Source organism: Bufo bufo, chromosome 9 (genome assembly GCF_905171765.1).
Source record: "Bufo bufo chromosome 9, aBufBuf1.1, whole genome shotgun sequence".
NCBI lineage: Eukaryota > Metazoa > Chordata > Amphibia > Anura > Bufonidae > Bufo > Bufo bufo.
The window spans coordinates 124,946,294-124,969,581 of record NC_053397.1 but is presented as its reverse complement, the minus strand read 5'-3'; the positions used below and the strand labels follow the sequence as shown (position 1 = coordinate 124,969,581).

The 23,288-nt window shown below is 43.2% G+C and overlaps 1 protein-coding gene across 2 annotated transcripts in view; it reads left to right on the top strand.

The window, feature by feature from the left end:
• ATF6 (activating transcription factor 6) overlaps positions 1-23,288 on the top strand; it is a 465,865-nt gene that overhangs the window by 388,262 nt on the left and 54,315 nt on the right. The gene's annotated exons all lie outside the window — the stretch shown is intronic.

Here is a 23,288-nt window from a genome sequence, read left to right as displayed (position 1 = left end):
GAGACAAGTAACAGCTGTTCTACGTTGTATAGGCACAGTTATAATATACAGCTGTCCCTACATAGCGTAAAACAGTTGTTACTTGTCTCCCTGTCTTCTTAATAGCGAGGGCTCACTGCTGTCTTATTTATTATCCAAGTCATGTCTCAAGGCCTATTTAAAGGGTCAAACATTGACTTGTAGGATAGCTGCCTTAAATCTAATGGCATTAGAGTAATCTTTGATGCTGTGTACTCCTGTGCGCACGAATAGTGCCACTCCAGGACATATGGCCCGCTCACGGACCGTATGTCTCGGAGGGCATACAGTCATGTGCAAGGGCCCTTAATCAGACTTAAATGTCTCACAGCACTTTCTATATCAGCACAGTAGCAGCTTCCTTACCCACACCATACCAGGAGTCAGCCAACTACTATGTGGATTACTAGACTAATGATCTGTGACTTTTTAGTGTTGTTTGGGAGGAGTGGAGGGGGGCAGTTTACATTCTGCACAGCACATGTGCCACTTTTTAAACACCACCAATATACAAGAATCCTATATACTATATATTGGGGGTAGGAGGGCTGCACAGTGGCAACTTTGCATATTAAATGATACCTCCATAAGGATTCTAGTGTACTTCTCACCAGAATATTGTTTTTGGCTCGTCTTCTGATTGCAAGAGTATGGTTCTCACGAAACTCTGCAAACTTAATTGCGTGGGTGAGCTTGGTGAAAAAAGTTAAGGGGTGTGAAAAAACCCCTATACAAACAAAGAGCTATTGGGGAAAAATGGAAGAGGATATGGTCAACCTGGGAGGACTAGGTACCATAGGTGTATTTGATAACTCCTTGAACTCTGTTCCTCTCCAAAGCAAGTCCCGAAACCCAAGAGACACATGGCAAATAGGTTGGGTTAGGGGTGGTTTGAATTAATTTAAATACTTTTGATTCTCCTGTTTGAAAACTTTGTTCTCTGTGGAAATTGCGCTAATAAAGATTATAAAAAAAGTCTCACAGCTTTCTAGGTCAGCACAGCAGCAGCTTCCTTACCCACACCATACCAGGAGTCAGCCAACTTCTATGTGGATTACTAGACTAATGATCTGTGACTTTTTAGTGTTGTTTGGGAGGAGTGGAGGGGGGCAGTTTACATTCTGCACAGCACATGTGCCACTTTTTAACCACTTCCCGACCACCCATAGAATATAAACATCCTTGGGCGGTCGGTTAATCTCTGAATGGACGTTCTGGAACGTCCATTCAGAGATCGCAGCTGCACGCTAATCAAGCAGCGGCAGATCTGGTTGCCCGCTGTCAGTGACAGCAGGGCAACCCTTAGAGAAGGCAGGGACAGTTCCCAGGTGTCCCTGCCTTCTAGATCGCTGTATACACAGGAGCCGGGAGAGTGCAGGAGCTGTCGGGTCTTTTACAGACCTCGATCAGCCCTGCACTGAGGCTGTACAGCACTGTATAGTGCTGTACAGCCTCTCTGGGGGGTGTATTTCACCTGTAACTGGGGCTACTATGTCGGCCCCGGTTACAGGAGAAATCAATAGGGGAAAAAAATGTTATATGTCCGCCAGAGGTCTTGTATGACCTTATGAGGGACGAAAAGTGTAAAATAAAAAAAAATAAAAAAAGGTTTAACATATATTAAAAAAAAATTCCCCAAGTAAGGAATAAAAAAAAATTGTTACAAATAGAAAAAATAAAATAGACATATTTGGTATTGCTGCGTCCGTGACGGTCGGCTCTATAAATATATCACATGATCCGCTCAGTCCGAAAAATACCATAAAAAATAAAAACTGTGTCAAAAAAAGCCATTTTTGTCACCTTACATCACAAAAAGTGTAACACCAAGTGATCAAAAAGGCTTATGTCCCTTAAAAATGGTACCAACAAAACCGTCACCTCATTCCGCAAAAAATTAGCCCTACATAAGAAAATTGCAAAAAAAAAAAAAAAGGAAAACTATAGCTCTCAGAACATTGACACATTAAAACATATTTTTTTTGTTTCAAAAATGCTATTATTGTGTAAAACTTGAATAAGAAAAAGTATACATATTAGGTATCGCCACATCCGTAACGATCTTCTCTATAAAAATGGCCTAACCCCTCAGGTGAACGCTGTAAAAATAAATAAATAAAAACTGTGCTAAAACAACCAATTTTTTGGTCACCTTGCCCCATAAAGCGTTATAATGAATGATCAAAAAATCATATGTACCCAAAAATAGTACCAATAAAACTGGCACCTTATCCCCTAGTTTCCAAAATGGGGTCACTTTTTGGGAGTTTCTACTGTAAGGGTGCATCAGGGGGGCTTCAAATGGGACATGGCATCTAAAAACCAGTTCAGCAAAATCTGCCTTCCAAAAACCATACGGCGCTCCCTTTCTTTTGCTCCCTGCCGTGCGCCCTTACATCATTTTACGACCACATGTGGGGTGTTTCTGTAAACCACAGAATCAGGGTAATAAATATTGAGTTTTGTTTGGCTGTTAACCCTCGATGTCTTAAAGAAAAAAATTGATTAAAATGGAAAATCTGCCAAAAAAGTGAAATTTAAAAATTTGATCTCCATTTTCCTTTAAATCTTGTGAAACGCCTAAAGGTTTAATAAAGTTTGTAAAATCTGTTTTAAGTAACTTGAGGGGTGTAGTTTCTACAATGTGGTCATTTATGGGGGTATCCACTATGTAAGCCCCACAAAGTGACTTCAGACCTGAACTGGTCCTTAAAAAGTGGGTTTTGTCATTTTTCTTAAAAAATTCAAAGCCTTCTAACGTCCTAAAAAAATAAAATGACATTTCCAAAATGATGCCAACATAAAGTACACATATGAGGAATGTTAAGTGATAAATATTTTATGAGGTATCACTTTCTGTTTTAAAAGCAGAGAAATTAATATTTAGAAAAAGGGGCAAATGACCCGGATGTGAAGTGGTTAAACACCACCAATATACAAGAATTCTGTATACTATATATTGGGGGTAGGAGGGCTGCACAGTGTCAATTCTGTTGATGCATGCCTCAAATCATTTATAGTACTTTTTATTAAGGGGCTGCAAGTAGGTGCATGCTGTACTTGATATATTACTGCATCAATAGATGCACTTTGCATTCCCCCAACCAAAGAGTACCTCTCAAATATATTTTATATTACAAATATTTTAAGGTTTATTATTGACTAGCAGAAGGACCCGGCTTCGCACAGGTATATTTCATCTATTTCATTTAATGTCTATGTGTGTCATTAAAAGATATCAACAGTATCCCCTTTAACAGTGTCCTCCACAGCCGCCTGCCCCCTTAACAGTAACATTTGCAGCGTCCTCTCCTTTAACAGTGACCTCCACATCAGCCACCCCTTTATTAGTGACCTCCACAGTACCCCGTCTCGTTAACAGTGATTTCCACAATAACCCGCCCCCTTAACAGTGACCTCTACAGAGCTGTTCCCTTAAAATGTGACCTCCACAACACCCCTCCCCCTTAAGTGACCTCTACAGCACCCCACCCCTTAACACTGACCTCTATAGTGGACGGCCCCCTTAACTGTGACCTCCACAGTTCCCTGCTCCCTTAACAGAGACCTCCACAGCGCCCACCCCTTTAACAGTGACCTCCATGGCATCCTGCCCCCTTATGAGTGACCTTCACAGCAGCCCGCCCCTTTAACAGTGAGTTCCACAGCGGCTGCCCCTTTATTAGTGACCTCCACATTACCTAATCTCCTAACAGTGATTTCCACAACACCCCGTCCCCTTAACAGTGGCCTCTACAGCATTCTGTCCCTTAACACTGACCTCCCTAGCGGACCGTCCCCTTAACTGTCACCTCCACAGAAACCTGCCCCTAGGATGGCCAGAGGTCCGGTTTTAGGCCGGACAGTCCGGCTTTTAGACTCCCTATCCTCCGTCCGGAGCAGGGCCTGGACGGACACAGGGATGTGAATAGCTCTCTCTCAGACAGCAGCACTGTGCTATCTGAGCGTGCGCCTCAGGGAGAAAGTTAACCCTCCCTCCCACCCCTGCAACTGACAGAAGTAGATTTTTACCTTCATTTTTTTAATTCCCGTCAGCTGCAGAGTGGGAGGAGGCGTGGCTTAGCGGGACCTAGGGGTGGGGTCATTAAGTCCGTCTTTTGAGGGCGGCCTGAATGGCCACCCTACATGCCCCTGAACTGTGACCTCCACAGCACTCTGCTCCCTTAACAGTGTAATCCACAGCGCCCTGCCCCTTTAAAGCTGACCTACAGCAGTGAAGAAAAATGGCTGGGTTGGAAACCTGGTGTAAAACTGTGTGTATGTGGAGAATAAGGGCCTGCGAGCTTCTATTGGCTGATAAGGATCAAGTGACCAGGCTTCTATTGGCTAATGCATTTTTTTGGAATATCTCATGCAGGGATGTCCTTTTGAACAGCTCTCTCTCAGACAGCAGCACTGTGCTTTCTGAGTGTGAGCTGCAGGGAGAAAGTCATCGTCCCTCCCACACCTGCAGCTGACAGAAGTTGATTTCTACCTTAATTTTTGCATACGCCTTCCCAACAGCACTAAGCATGAGGTTACCCCGCTTCCCAGGGACCGTAAACAACGTGGAGAACATTCATTTAAAAGCCTTCTCCCCTTTACCTTGTCCGTTTGTTTCCTGTCCTTTGGGATGAAGTGGAGAACGGAGCGGGGGTTCTCTCCTGCTTGGACACATCACACAGCCTTTTTCCTCTGGGTCTATCCGTTCCCCTGACTAATGGGTCAGGAGGGCTGCAACAGGACGCCAGGATCCTGGGCGAGATACAGGCCCTTCCGGCGTCTAGGTATAAGTCCTACGAGTCGTAGGCAACACCGGGCGATACAGCTCCTCCATGTGGGGCAGCTATGGAAGGAAGCCGACATTGCGAGATTCAGGGGCCGGAGTCTTGCGATATTTGTTCACGTAGACGCGCGCTGTACCACGTGACCCGGAAGTACTGCTTAGAATGCCAGCTGGACAGATCAATGGCACTCCTCATCGGCGTGGGTAGCATCAGTGCGGGGTGCAGCCTTGTCCCTGCCTTCTGATATGTCCGCAGAACCTCAGAAGGCCCTTAACCCGGTAAGCCTCCTTCTTTTGGGTTATTGTTCCCTGTCTGCAATTTTGCCTATTGTACACCCGGGGGTCTGTTTCTTGGTGAAGGTTCCCTCAAATATAAATTACTTCAGTGCTTCCCCTGAAGGAATTTTTTTTTATTGCAGGGCAGACCCAGCAAAATTGGAGAACCTTCATTAAAGAAAAAGTGTGCCATATGTAAGAAACAGCTTGCCGGCCACATAAAGAAACCTCTTTGCCAGAGATGTACTGATAAGATTATGGCTGAAGAGAGCCCATTTAGTGGACAGCCTGAAATCTATCATTAAAGAGGACCATTCACCTGGAAAAACATTGTGAACTAAGTATCCTGACATATATAGCGGCACCCAGGGATCTCACTGCACTTACTATTATCCCTGGGCGCCGCTCCGTTCTCCCGTTATGTCCTCTGGTATCTTCACTCAGTAAGTTATAGTAGGTGGAGACTTAGGACTCTTGGTTATAGTAGGCGGAGTCTGCCCTTGTTCTGCTGGGCGTCTCCTCCTCCTAGGCTGTAGCGCTGGCCAATCGCAGCGCACAGCTCACAGCCTGGGAGAAAAAAACCTCCCAGGCTGTAAGCTGTGCGCTGCGATTGGCCAGCGCTACAGCCTAGGAGAAGGAGACGCCCAGCAGAACAAGGGCAGTCTCCGCCTACTATAAATTACTGAGCGAAGATACCGGAGGACCTAACGGGAGAACGGAGCTGCGCCCAGGGATAATAGTAAGTGCAGTGAGATCCCTGGGCGCCGCTGTATATGTCAGGATGCTTAGTTCACAATGTTTTTCCAGGTGAAAGGTCCTCTTTAAAGAAGAAGTCTGCTCCGCCATTGAGGCCAAAATGACTGCGCATCCTCAGGCCTCCTCTACCTCCAGGTCTATTCATGACGCTCCTCGGGATTGTGAATTTGACTTTGATAAAAAAGAGATCTCCTCTGATTCCGACTCGGTTTCCTCAGACAATGAATCGGGTAGACCCCTGTGTTCAGTTGAGGACACCGATTTGCTTCTTAAATCTATTAGGGCTACTATGAACATTGAGCAATCCAAAGAACCGCAGTCAATTCAAGATGAAATGTTCAGGGGCCTGACTGATAAGAAAAGACGTGTTTTCCCGGTCCATGAAAGCATAAAAAAATTAATTGCAGATGTAGGAATCTTACGGGACCCAATGGATAAAAAATGCGAGTCTATTCTGAAAAAATCCTGGGAAACATGTACTTCCATGTTAAGACCCAGTATTGCTGCCACCTCCACTGCCAGAACCCTGTTACTATGGCTATCTCAGTTAGAGGAACATCTAATTGCAGGTACTCCGAGTGAAGATATCCTGGCCTCCCTTCCAGTATTAAAGCAAGCTACTAACTTCAGATGCCTCGGCTGACATGGTCAAGCTTTCCGCCAGATCAGCGGCCCTGTCAAACTCGTCCAGGAGGTCCGTTTGGCCGAGGTCCTGGTCGGGGGATAATACTTTCAAAAACATGCTTTGTAATATTCCCTGTGAGGGTTCGGTTTTAGATAACATCGTAGACAAAGAAAGCATCTGATAGAAAGAAGTGCTTCTCGTCAGAGTCCAGGTTCTTTCAGCATCGTTGTTCCTTTTGTACCCAAAGAAAGGGCAGGCCTGACCAAAGAAAGAAAGAGAGCTCGGGTTCCTGTCAGCCATCTAGGGGCAGAGGAAGGGGTTTCCTATTTAACCCTGACAAGTCCACCAAGCTACTGTGTTTGTATAAGTGTGCAACTTTGGATTAAGTGAGGGAGTATCTGAGAGCTAAATTATTTGTGTTCATTGCTGAGTGGCTGTATTTGACTTTATTGTACAGTCTGACTTTCTTCTGCTGCAAGGTTCATTGAAAAGCAGCTGAGAATATATTGTGATAACATTTTTTTTCTTTCTCTTCTCCAGGGTGTGTAATTAGGGTGTGGCTGTCTAATTAGGAGAAGGTAAAAAGCCAGCCTTAAGAGCAGCCCAGTCGTTTGAATCCAGGCTGGTTTTGAGAGCTCCATTTATAAAATCAGGAATATAACGCAAGTTTGTGCATTGCGTGTTTGATTTAAGTGTGTGTTTGTAAAAGTGTGCAAATTTAGATTAAGTGACTTCAGATTCAGGGACTTCAGTGGGGGACTGCAGTAAATCAGTTTCTTATTACTACACTATATTGTATTTTTCTCTTTCTTGCGTAATCCCCATCTAGTATGTGTTCCATAATTGATAGCGCAGTCCAGTGCACATCTTGTCTGATGTATGCAGTCCTGGAACAGCCATTTGACGGTGCATATATTTGTTTAAAATGTGAGCAAATTACCCATTTGGAATCACAAATTGAGTATCTAAACGGGCGAGTTTCAACACTAAGAGGCGTTGACAGTTTGGAAAAGAGTTTGCTGCTCACTGAGCAAGCACTCTATGGAGTAGATGAGGGGGAGGCTGAGGAAAGTGAGGTAGCTAGCTGGGTAACAGGTAAGCGGGGTAGAGGAAAGAGTGCCAGGGAGGCCAGCTCTGATCTGTCAAACCCCAACAAGTTTGCACGGTTGGCAGATGTGGGGGATTTTGGTTCAGGGATAGCACTGCTGCAGCCGGACACTTCCTCTGCCAGTCAGGGGAATGTCAGCTCCAGTAAGCAGGGGACCAGGAGAGCAGGGCAGGTCAAACAGGTGGTGGTAGTCAGAGACTCTATTATTAGGGGTATAGAAAGGGGAATCTGTCACAAAGACCGTGATCGCCGAACAGTGTGCTGTCTTCCTGGCGCTAGAGTTCGACACATCGTGGATCGGGTTGACAGATTACTGGGAGGAGCTGGAGAAGATCCAGCGGTCATGGTCCATATCAGAACCAATGACCAAGTTAGAGGAAGGTGGAGAGTCCTTAAAAATGATTTTAGGGATTTAGGTCAAAAGCTTAGGGCAAGGACCACAAAGGTAGTGTTTTCTGCCTGTACCACAAGCCACACAAGAAAGGCAGCAGGAAATTAGGGAGGTTAACAAGCGGCTCAAGAACTAGTGTAGGAAGGAGGGGGTTGGGTTCCTGGAGAACTGGGCTGACTTCTCTCTCGGCTACAGGCTCTATCGTAGGGATGGGCCGCACCTCAATAGGGAAGGGGCAGCTGTGTTGGGGGAGAAGATGGCTAGAAGGTTGGAGGAGTGTTTAAACTAGGGACTGTGGGGGAGGGTGGAGGGTAATTACGTTATAGGATGGGAAGATAGAGACTGGGTGCAAGGTAGTGGGACTGGGGGAGGAATGGGAGAAGGGACTAGAACAGTTCAGAAGGAAAGGTGTAGGGTAAAAAATGTACATAAACCTCTTTATTGTATGTATACTAATGCCAGAAGCCTGACTAATAAAACTGGGGAACTGGAATTGGTGATGTGTGAGGAGGACTGTGACATAGTGGGTATAACTGAGACATGGCTGGGTGATTACTATGACTGGGCAGTCAATGTACAAAGTTACAGTCTGTTTAGAAAGGATCGTCAAAACCAGAGTGGGGGAGGGGGGTCTAGCTTTATGTAAAGTCCTGTCTAAAGCCCACAGTCCGAGAAGATATAAGTGAGGGACATGAACATGTGGAGTCACTGTGGGTTGAAATACATGGAGGCAAAAATAATAATAAATTACTAATAGGAGTTTATTATAAACCACCTAATATACCAGAGTCCACAGAAAATTTACTACCAAACGAGATAGACGAGGCAGCAAATCATAATGATGTGGTTATTATGGGGGACTTCAACTACCCAGATATAGACTGGGAAACTGAAAGCTGTAAATCTCATAAAGGAAACAGGTTCTTGGCAATAACCAAAGACAATTACCTTACCCAACTGGTTCAGGACCCGACTAGAGGAACGGCCATACTGGACTTAGTATTAACCAATAGACCTGACAACACAACAGATGTGCAGGTCGGGGGACACCTGGGAAATAGTGACCATAAAGTAATAACCTCCCAATTATACTTCAAACGAGCATTTTTACAGGGAGGAACAAAAATACCAAACTTCAAAAAAGCCAAATATAGCCAACTAAGAGAGGCCATAGGCCTAACTAACTGGGACAAAGTCCTCAAAAATAAAGATATCGCCACAAAATTGGATATTTTTAAAAGCATCCTGAAATCTAATTGTGAGAGGTACATACCTTTATAGGAATAAAGGGTTAAGGAACAAGAAGAAACCAATGTGGATAAATAGAACTGTAAAGCAATAAATGACAAAAAGAAAGCATTTAAATCACTAAAACAGGAGTGTAGCAAGGAAACACTGAATAACTATAAAGTAAAAAATAGAATATGTAAAAAACTAATAAAAGCCGCCAAACTAGAGACCGAGAGATTAATTGCCAAAGAGAGCAAAACTAACCCTAAAATGTTTTTCAATTATATAAATGGTAAAAAGTATAACTCTGAAGGTGTCGGCCCCCTACAGAGCAATGAGGGGGAAGTTGCAGAGAGCGACGAGCAGAAAGCAAAGCTAGTAAATACTTTTTTCTCCACTGTATTCACTGAAGAAAATAAACTGTAAGATGAAATGCAGAATGTAAAAGTTAATTCCCTAATAAAAGTGACCTGTCTGACCCAGAAAGAAGTAAAACAGCGACTTAAAAAGATTAAAATAGACAAATCGCCAGGACCAGATGGCATACACCCCCGTATCCTAAGAGAATTAAGTAATGTCATAGCCAGACCCTTATTTCTGATATTTACTGACTCTATATTAACAAATGTGGTGCCAATATTCAAAAAGGGAGCAAAAACAGACCCCGGAAATTATAGGCCGGTAAGTTTAATATCTTTTGTGGGTAACTGTTTTCGAAGAGATGCTATCTTGGAGGATCTCAATGAAAACAAGCAAATAACATCATATCAGCATGGCTTTATGAGGGATTGGTCATGTCAAACTAATTTGATCAGTTAATATGAGGAGGTAAGTTCTAGACTTGACAGTGGTGAATCAATGGATGTCGTATATCTGGACTTCTCCAAAGCATTTGACACACTACCACATAAAAGTTTAGTATCTAAAATGAGAATGCTCGGACTGGGAGAAAACGTCTGTATGTGGGTAAGTAACTGGCTCAATGATAGAAAACAGAGGGTGGTTATTATTATTATTTTTTTTATAAATTAGTCTTTATTATTTTTACACATTTCATACAATCTTCAAAAGTCACTTAAATTGTATTACATTATAAAACAACATATATACAGTTTTTCATATTACCCACCCACATTTCCCTGCTGCCTTCCCCCCCCCATAAGAAAAAATAAATAAATAAATTCTCCTTTTTGCCCCCCCCCCCCCTCATCTCCAATCACTTAACCATTTCTGCCATAATCCAGTAAATCTAATATATATTTTTTTGTAGATACCAGATGAAATTTCTCTCTGACAAGCGAGACTCTAGCCAGGTTCTCCCATTCCTTGACCGTAGGTACCACACTATCTCCCCAGTGTCCAATGATGCACCTCCTAGCCTGAAATAGGAGTTTAGAGGCTATGACTCGTTGTTTCGAATTATCTATCTTATCCATCACCCCAAAATACATAATTCAAACTCCCTAGGAGCACTAAAACCATGATATGCCTCTATTCCTTCATTTACCTTCCGCCAGAATTCTTGTATCTTTATACATGTCCAAAGTATATGCACATCATCCACACCTATCTGTCCACATTTTTTACAGCTGAATTCTTTAGATAATAATATTTCATAAGACTTCTAGAGAGAGTAGTATAGTCGATATAGTATGTTAAATTAAGTGATCCTATGAGAGAAGCTGTTTGACACCCCAATTTTAGCCTGTATCACCCTCTCCCAAAACTCTTCCTTGTTGAAACTTAAGGACATCTGCCATTTATGCATTAGACAATTATTGCTCTTTTTTCTGTCTTTCGATGTAGCAGGCATTCATATATCCTAGACACCAGTTTTTTTCCTACTGTTAATTTAGAAATATTAGCTAAAGGGCGTGAGAAAGTAATAATTTGTGTTCCCCTTCCCAACGACACACGTAAAGCTTGTTTCAATTGTAGGTAAAAGAAGCTCATGTCTTTATCCCCAATTCCACCCTTGTTTTTGAGATCTAAGTATGTGATTATATCTCCCTCCTTCCATACTTGGCCCAATCTAAAGATTCCATATTTCCACCAGATTTCCTGTTCAATTAACTTGAGTTCTATAAGTTAAGTATTATCCCACAGTAAGGTATCTGTATGTAATCTACAGTCGTGGCCAAAAGTTTTGAGAATGACACAAATATTAGTATTCACAAAGTTTGCTGCTAAAACTGATTTTTAGATCTTTGTTTCAGTTGTTTCTGTGATGTAGTGAAATATAATTACACGCACTTCATACGTTTCAAAGGCTTTTATCGACAATTACATGACATTTATGCAAAGAGTCAGTATTTGCAGTGTTGGCCCTTCTTTTTCAGGACCTCTGCAATTCGACTGGGCATGCTCTCAATCAACTTCTGGGCCAATTCCTGACTGATAGCAACCCATTCTTTCATATCACTTCTTGGAGTTTGTCAGAATTAGTGGGTTTTTGTTTGTCCACCCGCCTCTTGAGGATTGAACCACAGTTCTCAATGGGATTAAGATCTGGGGAGTTTCCATGCCATGGACCCAAAATGTCAACGTTTTGGTCCCTGAGCACTTAGTTATCACTTTTGCCTTATGGGCACGGTGCTCCATCGTGCTGAAAATGCATTGTTCTTCACCAAACTGTTGTTGGATTGTTGGAAGAAGTTGCTGTTGGAGGGTGTTTTGGTACCATTCTTTATTCATGGCTGTGTTTTTTGGGCAAAATTGTGAGTGACGCCACTCCCTTAGATGAGAAGCAACCCCACACATGAATGGTCTCAGGATGCTTTACTGTTGGCATGACACAGGACTGATGGTAGCGCTCACCTTTTCTTCTCTGGACCAGCCTTTTTCCAGATGCCCCAAACAATCGGAAAGAGGCTTCATCGGAGAATATGACTTTGCCCCAGTCCTCAGCAGTCCATTCACCAAACTTTCTGCAGAAGATCAATCTGTCCCTGATGTTTTTTTTGAGAGAAGTGGCTTCTTTGCTGCCCTTCTTGACACCAGGCCATCATCCAAAAGTCTTCACCTCACTGTTGGCGTGCAGATGCGCTCACACCTGCCTGCTGATATTCCTGAGCAAGCTCTGCACTGGTGGCACTCCGATCCCGCAAGCTGAATCCTCTTTAGGAGACGATCCTGGTGCTTGCTGGACTTTTCTTGGACGCCCTGAAGCCTTCTTAACAAGAATTGAACCTCTTTCCTTGAAGTTCTTGATGATCCTATAAATTGTTGATTGAGGTACAATCTTAGTAGCCACAATATCCTTGCCTGTGAAGCTATTTTTATGCCATGCAATGACTGGCTGCAGGCGTTTCTTTTCAGGTCACCATGGTTAAACCATGGAAGAACAATGATTTCAAGCATCACCCTCCTTTTAACATGTCAAGTCTGCTATTTTAACCCAATCAGCCTGACATAATGATCTCCAGCCTTGTGCTCGTCAACATTCTCACCTGAGTTAACAAGACGATTACTGAAATGATCTCAGCAGGTCCTTTAATGACAGCAATGAAATGCAGTGGAAAGTTTTTTTTTTGGGATTAAGTCAATTTTCATGGCAAAGAAGGACTATGCAATTCATCTGATCACTCTTCATAACATTCTGGAGTATATGCAAATTGCTAATTATAAAAACTTAAGCAGAAACCTTTTCCAATTTCCAATATTTATGTAATTCTCAAACTTTTGGCCACGACTGTAGTCTATGGCCACAGTTCTCTTACCTCTTTCCAGATTTTAGCCCACAACCCAAATAGCAGTATTTTACTAGTTTGCTGTTGTGACAAAATGTCAGCTTCCACCAGTTGGAAGATGCTGCAGTTGTCCATCTTTTTATTAATCCCTGCTATCATAATCTTACATCTTTGTGAATTACTCCATATTAACATATTTCTAATATGGCCAGAGGAGAAATAAAGTTCCAAATCCGTAACCGACAGACCACCCTCTCTCTCCCGAAATATTGTGCAATATTTGTGCTCTTATCCGCGTTTTTTTACCTCGCCATATCAAATCCGCCAGAAGGGAAGCTTTTTTTTGGAAAATTCTTTTGGGGATTCATACAGGCGCATTCCACATAATATAATTAAAGGAAGGTAAAATGCACATTTTTACCAGTGAAATACATCCTGCCATTGAAACATATAATTTTTTCCATACCTCTATTTTCTTCCTAATTTCCTGTATTTTAGGAAGCACATTCAACTGGACATAGTCATTAGAGTTAGGGTTTAATCTGAATTCCTAAATATTTTAGGGTAATCTGTTCTCTTAATTTCCAATGATCCCAGTATTAAATTGTTCAGAGGATCAATTGGGATGCAGGCCAATTTGGACCAGTTAATGTTAAGTCCAGCTTATTTGCTATAATCATCAAATATCTGAAAAATCCTAGCAAGTGATCCATGGGAACCCACAAACCAGCATAATATCATCTGCATATTAAGGCGATTTTTTTCTTCATGAGATCAAACCTGAAACCCACAATTCCTTTATCTTGCCTAATCATGTCGGCTAAGGGTTCCATAACTAAAGCAAACTAGCAGGGGGAAAGGGGGCATCCCTGTCCTGACCCCTCCTACCAATAGCTATGTTGTCAGAATATTCTCCATTCAAAATCACCCTTGCAGAAATTTCGGTATATAACAACTTAATCCAAGAAACAAATATATCGCCAAATCCCATTTTCTTCAATGTTGCCATTAAAAAGGGGCCATTCTATAGTGTCAAAGGCTTTGAGGTATCTATAGTTAGAATCATCCGCTCTCCCCTATTTGTGGGTTCCACTTGGATATTCATAAAGTATCTCATAATATTTTCGGTTGTAGTTTTCCCTGACATGAAACACGACTGATCCTCATGAACTAATGTTGACATTACCCCCCCTAAGTCTGGCTGCAAAAGTCCGTGCTAGTTATTTTATTATCAGTATTGATCAATAAAATGGGGCGGTATGAATCCGGGGAGATAGGTTTTCAAAATAAGTGTAATTAGGGCTTCCTCAAGGAGTCTGGCAATCTTCCCTTCTCCCTCGAGGCAGCCCACATTTTAAGTAATTTCGGAATCAGTATTTCTCTGTATTGCGATAAACTTCAAACGGAATGCCGTCTATTACCTGGGGTCTTATTCTTAGTTATCTTTAATAATATTTTATCCATTTCTAAAGGTCAAGGGGAATTTCCAAACTTTCCTTTGATCTAGAGTTAACGAGGTAACAATAGTTTTATCAGAAACTGTTGTATTTGCACCGTATTTACCTTTATTTTACTGCTATATATATCCTCGAAGTATTCCTTAAGCAGGTCTACTATAGCCGTTTGTTCCACAAGTTTTCTGCCCCCCGTTTATCTACTAAGCCAGTAGTGGTCGTCACAAAGTGTGGCTCGCGAGCCACAAGCGGCTCTTTAGATCCTTGAATGCGGCTCTTTGGTGCGGGCTGGGGCGGGTGGGCGGGCCGCGCAGCAGCCATATCGCGCCGCTCAAGCTGCTTGCAAAATGTCCGTCATGCGCCTCCTGCCCCGTCTGTCTGCTCCTTCCACTTTATGAATGAAGCAGGCAGGCGGGGCAGGAGGCGCATGACGGAGGGTGAGATGTCACGCTGCGCACAGCAGCTGAAGGGCGGGTAGCGGCGCTCTAGTTCGGCTGCCCCACTGCCGGCCATGTGAGGATGGTGAAGAGGCCGCCGCTCAGGAGGAGCGAAATGTCCTGCAGCAGAAAGGTAGGAGCTGCCCCCGGTGTGGTGCACAGCGCCGGGCCCTGCACCGGCCCCGCCGCAAGTGTCCCTGCCTCCTCCCTTCCCCCCACTAATACATTACTTTACTAGAAGGCACTTATGGGGATATCTGTGGAGGGCACTTATGGGGGATATCTGTGGAGGGCACTTATGGGGGATATCTGTGGAGGGCACATATATAGCATCTTATGCAGCACATTTCCTCCTTATGCCGCCTTATATATTACCTTGTATTTTGTGATAATCCCTCTAATAAAAGCCTTTGCAGCTTCTCAAACCATGTTAATTTCCACTGAACCCTCATTTATATCAAAATATTCCCTAATCTCTTTCAAAATCTTGTCGTGTATACCAATTATATTTATCCAACCTATATTTATATTCATCCCTCTTCTTTTTTTATTTTTTTTCACCCATTTTTATATTTGTAATAATAGGATTATGATCCGAAATCCCACGTTGTCCATACCTAACTCGTTCAATATCCAGTGAACCTTTATTGTTTGTGAAAACTAAATCAATCCGTGATAAACTCCTATGCGTTTTAGAAAAACATGAGTATTTCTTTAACCTTGGGTGCATTACCCTCCAAATATCAATCTAGATCCTCTGCAATACTTTTTAATTTAGATCCCGTGCATCCTCTGCAATACTTTTTAATTTAGATCCCGTGCATTTTCCCTGTGTATTCCCTATTCTATATCTATCTATTTCACCATCCATTACATTATTGAAATCTCCTATTACCAAAAGTGGTTTATCCCCCACATTGAGAGCAAAATCATGAATTTTCAGTAAAACATCTGTTTTAAAGTGTGGCGGTATATAAACGTTTGCTATTACCCATGCTTTCCCTTCTAATATACAGTCCATAAGGACATAGCAGCCTTCTTTGTCAATCACAGTACTTACTACTTTAATGTCTATATCTCGATGTATTAATATGCTTACCCCTCTCGCATATGATGAGTAGACTGAATGGAAAGAATACTGCATCCAAGGTCTGATCACCCCTCTTATCATCTCTTTTGTCAGGTGTGTCTCCTGCAAACAAATTATAGCGGGGAGAGACCTTTGTATTGCATCAAACACCGCCACTCTCTTTACATCCCTGCTCAAACCCCTAATATTCCATGAGATTAATGTCATAAAAGCCTATTAGTGTTGGCTGCCCATCACCTAGATTTGCTGATTTGCCGGGGGGGGGGGGGGTAGATAGGCAACACCGGAGAGAAAAAAAAAGGGAGAAAGAAAGGGAAAAAAAAAAGGGGGTGGTTATTAACAGTACACACTCAGATTGGGTCACTGTCACTAGTGGAGTACCTCAGGGGTCAGTATTGGGCCCTATTCTCTTCAATATATTTATTAATAATCTTGTAGAAGGCTTGCACAGTAAAATATAAATTTTTGCAGATGACCCTAAACTGTGTAAAGTAATTAACACTGAAGAGGACAGTATACTACTACAGAGCGATCTGGATAGATTAGAGGCTTGGGCAGAGAAGTGGCAGATGAGGTTTAACACTGACAAATGTAAGATTATGCACATGGGAAGGAATAATGCAAGTCACCCGTACATACTAAATGGTAAAACACTCGGTAACACTGACATGGAAAAGGACCTAGGAATTTTATTAAACAACAAACTAAGCAGTAAAAACCAGTGTCAGGCAGCTGCTGCCAAGGCCAAAAGGTAATGGGTTGCATCAAAAGGGGCATAGATGCCCGTGATGAGAACATAGTCCTACTACTTTACAAATTATTAGTCAGACCACACATGGAGTACTGTGTACAGTTATGGGTTCCTGTGAACAGGGCAGATTTTACGGTGTTTTTGCAGTGATCAGAAAAAAAAACATTTCTGTCACTGCGGTGGGGCGGACTGAACGCAAGTGTGCGCACAAGATCAGGCCGGATCGGGCGAACACTGTTTTTTTTGTAGAGCCTAAGGTGACCCTAACGTACTGATATAGATCTGATTGCGATCAGTCTTGATCACTTACAGATACTATATAGTACTAGTGCTGATTAGCGACAACGATGACGCTAATCAGCGACTAATCAGTGACTGCGGTGCGGTGGGCTGGGCGCTAACTACCTAACAAGTGGCTAACTAACTGGCGGTGATAAGAGACCCTTAAGCCCCATTCACACGTCCACAATTCTGTTCCGCATTTTGCGGAACGGAATTGTGGACCCATTCATTTCTATGGGGACAGACTTTGTCCCGTTCGGATCCGGAATTGCGGATCTGCACTACCGTTCCGCAAAAATATAGAACATGTCCTATTCTTGTCCGCAATTGCGGACAAGAAAAGGCATTTTCTATATAGTTCTGGCAATGTGCGTATCCGCAAAATGCGGAAAGCACATTGCCGGTGTCCGTGTTTTTTGCGGATCCGTGGATCCGCAAAACACAGACGGACGTCTGAATGGAGCCTTACAGGGGGGTGATCAATGACAGGGGGGTGATCAGGGAGTCTATATGGGGTGATCAGGGGTTAATAAGGGGTTAATAAGTGACGGGGGGTGTAGTGTAGTGTGGTGCTTGGTGCTACTTACAGAGCTGCCTGTGTCCTCTGGTGGTCAATCCAAGCAAAAGGGACCACCAGAGGACCAGGTAGCAGGTATATCAGACGCTGTTAAAAAAAATCACATCTACAGCCTGCCAGCGAATGATCGCCGCTGGCAGGCTGTAGATCAACTTGTTTACCGCGCGTTCACAGGAAGTCTCGCGAGATGACGTGTAGATGCGTCGAGGAGGAATAACACGGCCGCCCACAGGACGCATCCCTGCGTTAGGCGGTCGGGAGGTGGCTAATGAATTTCTGAAGTGTAATAATATTACAGGCTATAGATACTAGAGAGGGGTCGTTAATCCAGGGAGTTATTCTGATTGCCTAATTGGAGTCTGGAAGAATTTTTTTTCCCCCCTTAAGTGGGGAAAATTGGCTGGTACCTCACAGGGTTTTTTTTTGCATTCCTCTGGATCAACATGCAGGATAACAGGCCGAACTGGATGGACTAATGTCTTTTTTTCGGCCTTATATACTACGTTACTATGTGCCTAAGAAATCGTCTGTCCCCATCTGCAGTTTCAGGTCCTCCTTTTTGGTCTTTCATCTGCTCCCTGAGTCTTTACAAGATTCATGACAGAAGTATTGTTTTTTTTTTCACCAACAGGAGATTATATTTATACCCTACTTAAACGATTTTCCTGCTAGTGGCCCATTCGTCAGAAATTCTCCTCGGAAAACTCCAGATTGTCAGAGATGTCCTTCGGTCCCTAGGCTGGGAAATTAAATCTGAGCAATCGGACTTGATCCCCCGCCCAGAAGAAGAACTTCTTTGGGATACTCCTGGATTCTCACCTGATGTTGACCTTTTCTCCTGAATCAGAAGATCGTTTTTCCGGTCTCACCCAAAAGGTGTCTTTCAGGGAGATTATAGTTGAACTGGAGTTAGTGACTTCAACCATTCCAGCTGTCAGGTGGCACAGTTCCACAGCAGAACGCTTTCAGGCCTTTCTCCTTTCCACCTGGAACAAAAATTCTCTGTCCTAGACAGGAGAGTGTCTCTTCCTCCACAGGTGAGAACTTCTCTACAGTGGTGGTTACAAAAGGAAATCTAAACCAAGGAGTTCAGTGGAGACCCTCAGACCCAGTTGTAATTACAACGGATGCAAGCGGCTCAGGTTGGGGGGCTCACAGCGGAGATCAATTAATCCAGGGAATCTTGGAACAAAAAATTTCACCCTCTATCCTCAGACGCAAGAAACTTCTGGCAGTATTCCCTAGCCTTAAAGGCCTTTCGCCCATCCATCCATCACAGAGATTTGAAGATTCTATCCAACAACAGTACAGCCGTAGCCTACATAAACAATCAAGGTGGCACAAAAAGCAAAATACTCTGCCGGACAGCGTTCCAGTTATTTTCCTGGGCACAAAACCAAATAAACTCAATTTCGGCAGTTCATCTCAATGGAAAAGAAAACGACCTGGCGGACTTTCTGAGCAGAAGACCTCTAAAGTCAGGAGAGTGGTCCTTAAACAAGAGGATATTTCAATTGATATGCGACAAATGGGGAGTCCCAGTCCTGGACCTCTTTGCCTCCAGAATAAACAGACAGGTGGTTCAATTCTTCTCACTCTCTTTCGAGGACAGTCCACTAAGGGTGGACGCATTCGCAGGTCCCTGGCCGAAGGGCCTGTTGTATGCTTTTCCTCCAATATCCCTAATTCCCAGAACCTTGTCAAAGATAAGGGAGGACAAGTGCTGGGTAATCCTAATAGCCCCATCCTGGCCCAAAAGAACATTGTTTCCTTTTCTGCTAAACCTCTCGAGCGGGAAATTCTGGTCTCTTCCTCAGATCCCGGACCTTCTTCTTCACGGCCCAGTCCATCATCCGGATGTCCGACAACTAAATCTCACAGCATGGATGCTGAACGTTCCATTCTGAGAGCCAAGGGGACTGTCAGACGCGGTATTAGCACCTCAACTAAATAGTAGAAAGCCGGTCACGTCTAAAATTTATCTCAGAGTCTGGAATGCCTTTCTCTGTTTCACAAAAGACACCTGGGATCCTACTGCCTTGACTTCCTACATAAAGGTCTAGAAGACGGATTAAGGGTCAGTACTCTAAAGGTCCAGGTAGCGGCCCTCAGTGCTTTTCTGGAAATTAAGCTAGCTGACAAAGCTTTAATCAGACGTTTTTTTAAAGGGTGCCCATAGATGAAACCCTGCAGTTAGATCTACTGTACCTCCCTGGGACCTTAATCTAGTTATTTCGGTACTGATGGATCCTCCTTTTGAGCCTCTAAGTGGGACCCCTTTTAGTTTACTCTCCCTGAAAACAGCCTTCTTAATTGTGATCACCTCGGCAAGGAGAGTGGGAGAGATCCAAGCCTTGTCTTGCCGTCCGCCATATTTAAAGATTCTGGATGACGGAATAGTTTTGAAACCTGAACCTTCCTTTCTGCCTAAGGTTTTTTCTAAATTTCATTGTGAACAAGAAATTTCATTACCTACCTTCTGTCCACAGACCAGGTCCAAGAGGGAAAATTAAATACTATAATCTTTATATCAGAAGATGCGTCTTGGCTTACCTAGAAGCCACCAAGGACATAAGAAATCGAGTCGGCCTACTAGTCCAATATGCAGGAAAAAACAGGGGCCAAGAACTTCGAAAATAACTATTGGCCCGCTTGATAAGATGACCATTGCCAAAGCAAAACAGAGAGAGGGGGAGTTACTCCTCCCTTGCAGTTGAAGGGCCCATTCAACCAGGGCAATTTCTACCTCTTGGGCGGATGGTTGCCTCGTCCACTCTGGCCAAAGATATGTCAGGCTGCCACCTGGTCCAGTGCAAGTACTTTCTTCAAACATTACAGACTGGATGTTATCTCCAATAGGGACTTTAATACGTTAATAATTACACTTACCCGGTAATTGGATTTTCCATTTAGCCTCCACAACGGCACTGGGATTTCTGACCCTTAAGTTGAATTATTATTAATCCATTTTATTTTTTTTTTGCTTTTATTTTGTTGTTGCTATGTTCTATTCCCTTTTTCTTCTCTTGTTAAAGGAAGCATAAATACATTTGCCTATTCAGCATCATCTTGAGTTTCTCGGATACTTACTAGACAAGGTAAAGGGGAGGAGGCTTTTAAATGAATGTTCTCCACGTTGTTTCCTGTCCCTGGGAGGCATTGTAACCTCCTGCTTAGTGCCGTTGTGGAGGCTAAATGGAAAATCCAATTACCGGTAAGTGTAATTATTATCTTTTTCAATCCCTGTCGGCTGTGGAGTGGGCGTGACCTAACCAGATCTGGGGCGTTGCTTAGCGGGACCTGTGAACTGTGACCTCCACTCTGCTCCCTTAACAGTGTCATCCATAGTGCCCTGCCCCTTTAGATCTGACCTGCAGCAGTGAAGAAAAATGGCTGGGTTGTTATGGAAACCTGGTGTAAAACTGTGTGTATGTGGAGACTAAGGACTTGCGAGCTTCTATTGACTGATAGAGGACATGTGACCGTGTGTATTGCAGTTTGGATATGAAGAGAAACAATCAATAGTCAAAAGAGGGGTTAAGAGGACAGATCTGAGGTATGTCTGCACTCTGGATTACCTGGAATAAATGCAAAAATCTGAAAGGATAATCCTAAAAGATAACATTTAATTTAGTATGCCAATAAAATCCTAAATAGACTGTGCGAAAACGAACAATGGGATAACGGTTAAAAATCACTGGTACATATAACCCATGATTATCCCAAAACATAAATACAATATTTAAAGTGCACGGCGGCACTGAGTAACCAGTATGTCCTACCAGTACCCAGGGACGGTCGTCTGATGCTACACCACACGATATTGAAGTAGTTATTCATCCTGTATGGATATCCGGATGAATCTCAGGGAAAATTAACATACGGCTGGCAGTCAAACACATGTGTGCAGGGTCCCTAGGCGGTCCCTATAGCTGTCTAGCCAATAAGCCCTGTAACTAAAAGTATAGTAGCAGCCTGACCACAGGGCACTCGTCCTTATAAGGACGCCCCCGTCCGGAACCTGTCCCTAACTCTGAAGTACTGTATGTCCCTAAATATGCATGAGCAAAGTCCCTACACGCATGTTTCGCTGCCAGGACATGGGGCAGTTCATCAGGGGAGATGATAAAGAATATAGCAGGTCGATCCTAGATGAAACGGTCAAACCTGCAGACCAGAAATGACACATTCAGTCAACTGGTCTTAAGGTACACCAAGATGGTCGGGTCCTACGTGGGCTACCTCATAGATAAGAGGTGAAGGAATAATGCAGTGTACAGATAAGTATAACTGCACATGGGACGCCAACTAACCTGGTGTTCCCTCCTTGTTTAAATATGCCTGGTTCCCGCTGCTGCCGTCAGTAAGATCCACGGCCAATGAACGCACCTGCCCGCCCGCACGTAAGCGCAGCGCATGCGTCCATCGCAAGATCGGAACGAGGCCTGGAGCACAGGGAAAGTACCTGATTGACACAGCACTCCCGCGCACGCGCGATCTTGCACCGGTTATCGCAAGATCGCGGAGGCTATTCAAGACAGCAAAAATAATCTGAAGCAACTATAATATCGATTGCTTCATAATATTCGATGGTGTAAAAACGATCGGACATTCGAAAATACACCCGAATATTCTGAACCACAATCGGTTCTGAAGAGAAAGACCTGCAGGCTTATATTGGCTAATGTAGGTCATGTGATGTGCCATATTTGTATTTTTTGGGAATATCTCATGGAACGGTATGTGCTAGAGAACTGAGACCTGGTCTAAAACCTTTCCGGACACCTGATGTACCTGTGTGCCAAATTTCCTGATTGTAAATGCGAATGTGCAGATTCCTTTAGTGGACATACATACACACACACACACACATACATACACTCAGCTTTGCATATTAGATTAGTAAGGCTACTTTCACACCTGCATTCGGTGCGGATTCGTCTTGTATCTGCACAGACGGATCCGCACCAATAATGAAAGCGCTTGTATCCGTTCAGAACGAATCCGTTTGCATTATTCTTTCAATAAAAAGTCTAAGTCAAAACGGATCCGTCCTGACTTACATTGAAAGTCAATGGGGGATGGATCCGTTTTCAATTGCACCATATTGTGTCAGTGAAAACAGATCCATCCCCATTGACTTACATTGTAAGTCAGGACAGATCCGTTTGGCTCCGCATCGTCAGGCGGACACCAAAACGCTGCAAGCAGCGTTTTGGTGTCCGCCTCAAAAGCGGAACAGAGACCGAACGCAGCCAAACTGATGCATTCTGAACTTATCCATTCAGAATGCATTGGGGCTGAACTGATCCGTTTTGGGCCGCTTGTGATAGCCCTGCAACGGATCTCACAAGTGGACCTAGAAACGCCAGTGTGAAAGTAGCCTTAGCTCGCTAGGGCTTTTTATTGCATTAACCCCTTCATGCAAAATGGTGTTCATGTATGTCATTGATAATCGAGCTGTAACATGGCTCTGATTTAGAGACAAACTCCCACAGTAACAACCAGCATTGGAGAATACTCAGATCCCAGCTGTTTAATCTCTGATAAACATGAGTATGAACAACGGGCCTACCTCATTAATTTATATGAAGATTAACCATTATATAAAAAAAAAGAACCATATTAATACAAAAATCTTCTAAAAATAAATGAAACACAAGAAACGCATGCAATTCGTATAAAAAACACAGATGTGTTTTTTGTGTTTTTCTTAGTATTTTTTATTATTTTTAATTGTCCCACAATTATTGATATTACTATTATTGTTTTTATTTGTTATTTTGGAAAACGAATATTATAGATGCTCAGCAAACAC